This window comes from Nylanderia fulva, unplaced genomic scaffold (genome assembly GCF_048542155.1).
Source record: "Nylanderia fulva isolate GAGA-0341 unplaced genomic scaffold, ASM4854215v1 Scaffold679, whole genome shotgun sequence".
NCBI classification, from domain to species: domain Eukaryota; kingdom Metazoa; phylum Arthropoda; class Insecta; order Hymenoptera; family Formicidae; genus Nylanderia; species Nylanderia fulva.
In genome coordinates, this window is record NW_028190785.1 from 38,947 (window position 1) to 48,241 (window position 9,295).

Consider the following 9,295-nt stretch of genomic DNA (forward strand, 5'->3'; position numbering starts at 1 on the left):
GTAACTGTAACTAGTTATTTTTCAATGAAATAACTGTAACTGTAACTAGTTACTTTTACAAAGTAACTTTCCCAACCCTGATGTATACATATATTAATTAATGTATATGGAGCATTTCAAAGTGTTTAATTGATCAATCAAAATATAAATGAATAAAAATTTCTTTATCCTGATACATGTTTTAAAGCATTTGCAATGTTTTCCTGATCGCAATCAAAGTTTCGAGATAGATGTTTAAAGCGCATTATTTTCATTATGAATTTTTTTATAAAAAAGGTTCACATATAATTTCATGATTCTTTAATTTTGACTTATTTTGACTTCATCATTTCACTCTCCAAAGATAGGATGCGATTTCTGTGTGTGATATATTCTGTATATACACTTTTCGTTACTAATCATCATTTTTAAGGACGTTTCGTAGTCAAAGGGCTATAATACAAAAACAGCGCTAAGTATTTTTTGTACATTACATTTTTTTTACTTTTATTTTTTAATTTAAATTAAAAATTTTTATTTAACTTTAAATTTTTTTAATTTTCTAAATTTAATTCTTTGTGCCTTATATTACCTTTTTTGAATATACGTTTAAATATATTTGAATTAAATAATTATATGGAGATAAATAATTTATTTTATTATATATATCTATTTATCTAAATATTTTATAAAAATATATAATAACTTTACAATGTATATACATTCCAGTTTAAATTAATTACATAATTATTCATGTTATTTAAATGTAAAGATGAATATATATATATATATATATATATATATATATTTTACTGAATTTATTTTGTTATTGTATATATTATAAACGTTTTAAAATAAAGCAATAATTATACATTTGTATCATTATAGGGAATTTATCTAAATATTATATATTATGTTGTCACTTACTTAGTGCAACTTTTTGATTTGATTACTTTTTGATGCTAATATTTTAACCTTTTTTCTCGTATTATCAATATAATTATTTAGCGCAATTTTTTGATTTCACTACATTTTGATGCTAATATTTTAATTTTTTTCTAGTATTATTAACAAAAATAAAATATAATTATAAATATAATTTTGAGAAAATATCGCGCGCGGGCACGCTACCGTGCGCCGATGTCCGGCGCTCGTCGTCGTGCACTTCTCCCCAAGTAGAACGTCGCGACCCGCTGGGTGCCGGTCTACGGCCCGGGTGCGGTGTCTGTCGCGTCGCCGGTAAAACGGCACGCGACAAACCCTCGGTCGCCCGGCCGGCTGCTCGGCGGTACGCGCAAGGTATCAGGCCGCACTATTCACGGTGCGTCGAGACCGTCGCAAGCACGCGCCACGGTACTCGGAGGTTACGGACTTCGCGCTGTCCCCGGTCCTGGCCCGCTGTTGGTTACAGTACGGTACACCTTCGACAGGCCTGCGAACGTCTCTCGCGGTCTTGCGGGAGACCGATACCGGTCGGCGACGCTACTGCTTTGGGTACTCTTAGGACCCGTCTTGAAACACGGACCAAGGAGTCTAACATGTACGCGAGTCATTGGGACTTGTCGCGAGACCTAAAGGCGTAATGAAAGTGAAGGTCGGCCCTGGCCGTCGACCTAGGGAGGATGGGCCGCGTCGCGATGCGGCCTCGCACTCCTGGGGCGTCTCGTTCTCATCGCGAGAAGAGGCGCACCCAGAGCGTACACGTTGGGACCCGAAAGATGGTGAACTATGCCTGGTCAGGACGAAGTCAGGGGAAACCCTGATGGAGGTCCGTAGCGATTCTGACGTGCAAATCGATCGTCGGAACTGGGTATAGGGGCGAATGACTAATCGAACCATCTAGTAGCTGGTTCCCTCCGAAGTTTCCCTCAGGATAACTGGCACTCGGCCGTTCCGCACGGAACGCGCGCGAGTCTCATCTGGTAAAGCGAATGATTAGAGGCCTTGGGGCCGAAACGACCTCAACCTATTCTCAAATTTTAAATGGGTGAGATCTCTGGCTTTCTTGAATTATGAAGCCACGAGCATCTTCGGATCAGAGTGCCAAGTGGGCCATTTTTGGTAAGCAGAACTGGCGCTGTGGGATGAACCAAACGCAGAGTTAAGGCGCCCAACTCGACGCTCATGGGACACCATGAAAGGCGTTGGTTGCTTAAGACAGCAGGACGGTGGCCATGGAAGTCGGAATCCGCTAAGGAGTGTGTAACAACTCACCTGCCGAAGCAACTAGCCCTGAAAATAGATGGCGCTGAAGCGTCGAGCCTATACTCTGCCGTCAGCGGCAAGTGGGGCGGCAACCGGGAGCGGGCGTTAGTCTTCTCTCGCGTCGTCACGAAGCCCTGACGAGTAGGAGGGTCGCGACGGTGAGCGCAGAAGGGTCTGGGCGCGAGCCTGCCTGGAGCCGCCAGTGCAGCCGTCGGTGCAGATCTTGGTGGTAGTAGCAAATACTCCAGCGAGGCCCTGGAGGACTGACGTGGAGAAGGGTTTCGTGTGAACAGCCGTTGCACACGAGTCAGTCGATCCTAAGCCCTAGGAGAAATCCTATGTCAATGACGGCGTACAATATACTCGAGTGTCGAGAAATAATAATAAATATTATACGAAAGACACACGCCCGTCGGGCGAAAGGGAATCCGGTTCCAATTCCGGAACCCGGCAGCGGAACCGCATACAATTCGGGCCCTCGTAAGAGTGTTCGTCGGGGTAACCCAAAATGACCTGGAAACGCCGTCGGGAGATCCGGGAAGAGTTTTCTTTTCTGTATAAGCGTTCGAGCTTCCCTGGAAACCTCTAGCAGGGAGATAGGGTTTGGAACGCGAAGAGCACCGCAGTTGCGGCGGTGTCCGGATCTTCCCCTCGGACCTTGAAAATCCAGGAGAGGGCCACGTGGAGGTGTCGCGCCGGTTCGTACCCATATCCGCAGCAGGTCTCCAAGGTAAAGAGCCTCTAGTCGATAGAATAATGTAGGTAAGGGAAGTCGGCAAATTGGATCCGTAACTTCGGAATAAGGATTGGCTCTGAGGAGCGGGGCGTGTCGGGCTTGGTCGGGAAGCGGGTCTGGCTGACGTGCCGGGCCTGGGCGAGGTGAACGGTCGGCGTTCTCGCGCCGGTCCCGGGATCCGAGCTCGGTCCCGTGCCTTGGCCTTCCGCGGATCTTCCTTGCTGCGAGGCTTCCGTGGCGGCGCGAGCCGTCGTGGTCGTCCTCTTCGGCCGCCATTCAACGCTCAGCTCAGAACTGGCACGGACTAGGGGAATCCGACTGTCTAATTAAAACAAAGCATTGCGATGGCCCTCGCGGGTGTTGACGCAATGTGATTTCTGCCCAGTGCTCTGAATGTCAACGTGAAGAAATTCAAGCAAGCGCGGGTAAACGGGCGACCGATCACAGTTTACCCATAAAACGACAGTGGAAGGATAAAGCGATCCCAGGTTCTGGGCAAAGCGTCCGGCTCTGTCGTAGCGGCGATCGGCAGCGTAGCCTAATAGCGAGGTACGCGACGGTGACCCGTCTAACGTTGTCGGGGTTGCTGATGGTGGCGAATGCGTGGCCGAGTCGACTGATCTGGCGCTGAGAATGCACAGTTCGGGGTCCGAGGCATGCTGAAGCTGTCATACATGCGACTTAGACTAACACCGGGTAGTGAGGGAGGTAGGGAGCCCCACCGGGAGGCTACCGGTGCCCTACCAATTGGTGTCGGACTCTCACGGGCGTGGAAGCTAGGGCGCCTGGCGCAGTGTGTGTCTCGTGGAGAAATTTCATGTGTACGCATTCCCTTAAGCATTTGGGAAGCCCTCTGGGCGATCCCAGCCCATCCATTGCACGGTTGGACGTAAATATGATTCGGCCTGCGTGGATCGGTGCCTTGCTACCTGGGGCGTCACACACAGGTACAATAAAGAGAGTAGGAATGGTGGATCGCGTCCATGTGACGCAAAACCTAACCTATTCCATAGTCAATTGTGTTGCGTGGTGAAACCGCGCCCCTACGTCTGAAGGATCTGCTTGTCCTGGCGTACGTAATACGCAGTGTATGTGCGCTGTAAGGAGGAAATCCCAGGTGTGGATCCCGATTCTAGCGGAAGGGGAGTAACCGCGATGTAGCCGCCCGGCACCGCTGGGGGCGCTTACTGGGGGGGCTAACCGCCCCCCCAGACCCCCCGGTGCGGTCGTAACCATGACTCTCTTAAGGTAGCCAAATGCCTCGTCATCTAATTAGTGACGCGCATGAATGGATTAACGAGATTCCCACTGTCCCTATCTACTTACTAGCACAGCATTGCCACGAGTCGGAGTCGCAAGACCGAATGGCTCATATGTGGCGCGCACATCTAGTGTGTAGTAGCGTGGCTCCCTCTTGCTTGTTTCGCACGCAGAGCCGGGACCGAGGCGTGAATGTCGAGGAGTCGACAGAGAGTTTAAAATAAAAGTGAAACTGCGAATGACTAGATTGACCAGCACAAACTCTGGACAAACAGTCTAGGAAATGAAAACGCAAAATCGGTAAACAAACCGATAGCCCAAAAACTGGTGTCCTAAGACTTGGCCCCAGAGTGTTCGGTCCCGGAGCTCGCCGCTTCCCCTTACAAACTCTGGGAGCCTCGAAAATACGGATTGTTCCCAGGCGCGCATGTCGGGTCTGTCGAGTGTCGGGGCGAAGGTCGCAAGCGTGTCCCTAACGGGACGCCGCATACGTTTGTGGCTGGAAACCGGCTCGATGGATCGGACATGCAGTGGAACAATCTAAGAACACTCGGTGTTTCTCTCTGCGGCATGCGGCACGCGGGGAGGTTCGCCGGGAGTTGTCCGAAGGGGCAGTCACCCAGACTGAGGGCAAAATGAACCCGGTCCCACGGGCTAGTGGGCCCAGACCTTGAGGACGGAAGGAAGTCAGGCAGTGCGCGTTGGAAGTCAGCAAAGCATCCGGAAAAGCAGTACGTGGCGACTCGGCCCTTGGGGTGCGCTCCGGTGCAACTCACGAGGCTGGCCACGCGGTGGGTTTCAAAAAGGGCTAAAGCAACACGCCTTAAGGACCCAGATGAACCCAACGCAAGATTGAAAAGCAACACGCCGCGTGGCGACTCGGCCCCCCTGGGATGCACTTCGGTGCAACTCACGAGGCTGGCCACGCGGTGGGTTTCAAAAAAAAAAAAAAAAAGGGCTAAAGGCAACACGCCTTAAGGACCCAGTTGAACCCAATGTAGGATTGCAAAGCAACACGCCGCGTGGGGACTCGGCCCCTGGGGTGCGCTTCGGCGTCGCTGTCGGGGGCTGCCGCGACGCGTGTTGAGACTGACAAAAAACGTAAAATGCAATGGGTGCGGCCCTGGGGACAACAAAGCAAGGGATTGAAAGGAATGGGCGGGACCTCCGGCCACATCATGGCCAGCGAGTGTCCACAAGCGTTAAAAGTCTCCCGAGTAGTGCCGGGAACCCGAAAAACTCTCCAAGATTCTAAAGCAACACGCCGCGGCGAATAAAGGGAGCTTATTATTATTTTCAGGTCTTCCACCCTCAGGCCTACACACTGCATTGCTACGAGTCGGCGTCACTGACCAAATGGCTCACAAGTAGCACGCGCACATGGATGTGTCGGAGGGGCGCACTCGGGGTCGCCCGCACAGCGAAACTTTTTCCTCATCCGAGGACTGGAGTGCTGGGGGTGGCACGAGTGCGCTGCCCGTACCTATCTATTCCAATCCCTGTCCTACCAACACCAAGTTCCGCCTTCCCGGAGACCCATCACATTTCCGCTCGCCTCCCTCATGCTGCGGTTTGATGGTAGGGGAGCAGGGGTCTCTGTCTGCGCCTGATGGGCCCCGCGCCTCCCGGTTTTTGGCCCGGGGGCGTGGGGACCAAAGGGCGACCTCTTTTCTTTTCAGGAACATCATCATCGGTATCCTCGTCGTTGCTCCGGTCGTTTCGTTCGCTTTACTTTGTCTCGTTCGTTCGTCTGCTTCGGGTGGAATGCCGATGAATAGGTAGGCGTTTCCTAACAATGGCGCTCGTCTTAATGTTAAGGTGTTAGGTACCGTGCCGAGGGCATGAATGGTCGCGTAGACGGTAAGATCGCGGCCGCTAACGGTCCGCCCGGGATATCTGCCGCCCTCCCGGTGTACTTAGGCTTGGTGGCGTAGTGGTGGCTCTGCGTCGCTTGACCCCCTCTTCCACCGCACTCGTGGGAACAAAATGAGTATTTTCAATTCTTTGGTGAGAAGGAGTGCCCGCCTGGCAAATCGCTTCCTGTCGGGTGGGACAATAGCCCAGGAAGCACATAGTGGCTGCGGCCTTCGTGCTGTCCGAGTTGAACTAGCTAGATGCGACGCGACCGCGAGAAAGCCCAGGCCGATGTTCATCAACCGGCTGGAACCGAACGTAGATATAAGGAAAAACCGCGGAAAAAACCACGAGAATAGAGCAGGGATTAGCACCGCGATTAGCTCCGTGATTAGTTCCGCGACCAGCAGCCGTAAATAACGCTGAAATTAGCTCCGCGAACCCCTAGAACCCCAACCCCACACTCATAAACTATCGGATCGAGCCGGGCCGCTCCAAAGCGCGGCAAGCTCCTCTTCTTCTACTTCGACCGGAAATTTCTCACTGGCAACCACGGGGGTGAGAATCCTGCAGCTGAACATGAGACGTTCGGCTAAAGTCACGGGAGAGGTGCGTCAGCTCGTCGTCGAAAAGCGACTTGACATCTTGTTATTGCAGGAACCATGTGTCAGGAAGCGGGACACGGGTCACACCTTCGTTGGGCTAGGATTGGGAATGAGAGTGGCCGCCGTACGCTCGCAACGCCCGTGGGCGGCGGTGGCAGCCTGCAACTCTCAATTTCAGCTACTGTTTATCTCGCAGCTTCAGCACAGCTCACTGCGTCTGTGCAGAAGTGCAAGCACTTGGCTTCTCCTTCTATGTGGCTTCGTGCTACTTTCAGTACTGCGAAGAAATAGAGAAGCACCTCAGGCACCTCGAAATAGTGTTTCATTCGCTGAGGGGGAAGAGATTGATAGTTGCGATAGATGCCAATGCCCGATCGCCGCTGTGGGGTCCCCAGGAGGCGGACGAAAGAGGTGCGAAAGTCGAAGACCTCATCCGGGCATCTGGTATAGAGGTGGTCAACGATGCTGGCCAGAAACCCACCTTTTGGACGGCAAGAGGTTCATCATATATCGATGTGACCTTGGCGTCGCCCTCCATGACCCGGTTCATCAGGGAATGGAAGGTACGGGACAATTGGACAACCAGCGACCACAACTCCATCGACATCAGGCTCAGAGTGCCGAAGGGGCGGGACGCCAGGGGTGCCGCGAACATGAGGTTCGACACCCGTTGGGCCGACTGGGAACGGTTTTCCGGGACTCTCGCTGATCTTTCAGGGTCCATGCTGGAGCGCTCGAGTTGAGGTCGGCGGAGGAAGTAGAGGAAATGGCCGAAAAGCTCGCAGTTGTCCTTAGCGAGGCATGCAAGGCCTCAATGCCAAGAAAAAGGCATTTTAGGAAGTCCAACCCGTGGTGGACTAGGGAGCTAACAATCTTCAAGAAAAAGGCTATACAGGTTGAGACGTGGCCTGCAGAAGGAGCATGGCCAGCCCTCATACGTGGAAAAACTGTCGGAGTACCGCTCTTCCTTGCGGCTGTATGGCAGAAATATAAAAAGGGCAAAGATCGATAGTTGGCGGGAATGCGTAACATCTCATGGAAATTTAGAAACCTTGGGGCTTCGTTTATAAGCAACAAGCGGAGAAACTCCAAGTAGAAAGAGTGCTCAGCACACTCAGGTATGGCGAATCTTCAACCATGACTCTAGAGGAAACAGCCAACTGTCTTCTTAAAGTACACGTCCCCGATGACCGAGTTGCGAGCGATACACCGGAACAAAGCGTATTACGGGCTAACGCGTACACGCCACCCGAGACACCGGACGCCTCCCATTTCACGGTGGTAGAAACGATAAGAGTAGCGAAGACTCTCAAAAACAATAAAGCGCCGGGAACCGACCTCCGTGGAAGTTAGCGTATTAAAAAGCAGCATTGAAAGTGATCCCCGGCCAGATCACTAAACTGTTTAACGGGTGCCTAGAGTGGGGCGTCTTTCCCTCCGCCTGGAAGATCGGCTCGGGTGCGGGCCTTGCTGAAGGGAGAGGACAAAGGACGAAAGGGACCCGAAATCCTATAGACCAATTTGTCTCCTCTCTGTGGTAGGTAAACTTTTCGAAAAATTAATTAAGGAGCGCCTAACGGGAGCGTCGCTGGCGCCGGGTAGAATTTCGGATCGACAGTTCGGCTTTCTTGCGGGAAAATCGACGGAGGACGCGATAGTCGAGTTGCGAAGATTGGTAAGAATCTCTGAGGGTAGATACGCCGTCGCGTTACTTTTCGACATATCGGGCGCGTTCGACAACGTCTGGTGGCCTTTGGTCTTAGACGCGCTAAAGTCCCGGGACTGCCCGCGAAACGTATTCGAAGTAATCCGAAGTTACTTCAACAATCGAATAGTAAAGCTCGCGATAGGCTCGGTAGAGGTCTCCAAGCGGGCGTCGAGGGGGTGCCCGCAGGGCTCCGTCCTCGGTCCGGCCTGCTGGAACCTAATGTTTGACGGTCTTCTGCAACGGCTGGAAGCGGAAAAAATAGAAATTCGTGGCATACGCGGATGATCTCGCCGTCGTAATAAGCGGAAACTCGCGTAGAGAGATAGAGGTAGAAGGTCAACGCGCGGCGACCTAATAACAAAATGGGCAATTTTTCCCAAACTCCGGTTTCGGAAAGAAAGACCGAACCACGCTTAAAAAAAAGCGGTTTCCACGATCCATCGAGCCGAGAGGGAAACGGGCATAGGAAGCGTAACGAAATAGGAAAACCCAAAATTCTTACAGGGCCCAACATTAAAATTTAAAAACGCGAGTATAGTTTAAAAGGGGCCCGGGTTTAAAATCCCCGGGGGTTCCCCCTTCGACGTGGACTGAGGGCCCACCACGCCGAAAAATATACAGGGATTACTACTTTTTTTCCGGAAATTGGGCGTTGCGAAGCGCAAAGGGGTTTTCACGCGACGCTAAGAAAAATTTTTCAGGGGGATCGTACCAAAATTAATACGCCGCGCAGTTGGTGGGGCCTATCACCAAGCAGGACTTCCCGGGCCTTAATCCGCCCAATGAAAAGCCCCATTCTGTAGTAAGGCATATAAACCGCGTCCTTCGAGTCGTTTGTCGTGTTGCCGGAGCGATGCCGCGGAATACTGATGAGAAGTATGCGACGGCGATAATAGAGTCCGTAAGGGACAAGACTCGAAGAGTTCGGAGGCATAGATATACCCTCGG

General features: G+C 51.5%; 1 pseudogene; it reads left to right on the plus strand.

Annotated features, from left to right (window-relative positions):
• Positions 1–435: 435 nt before the first annotated feature.
• On the plus strand, positions 436–4,273 carry LOC146720524 (large subunit ribosomal RNA; annotated as a pseudogene).
• The last annotated feature ends 5,022 nt before the right edge of the window (positions 4,274–9,295 follow it).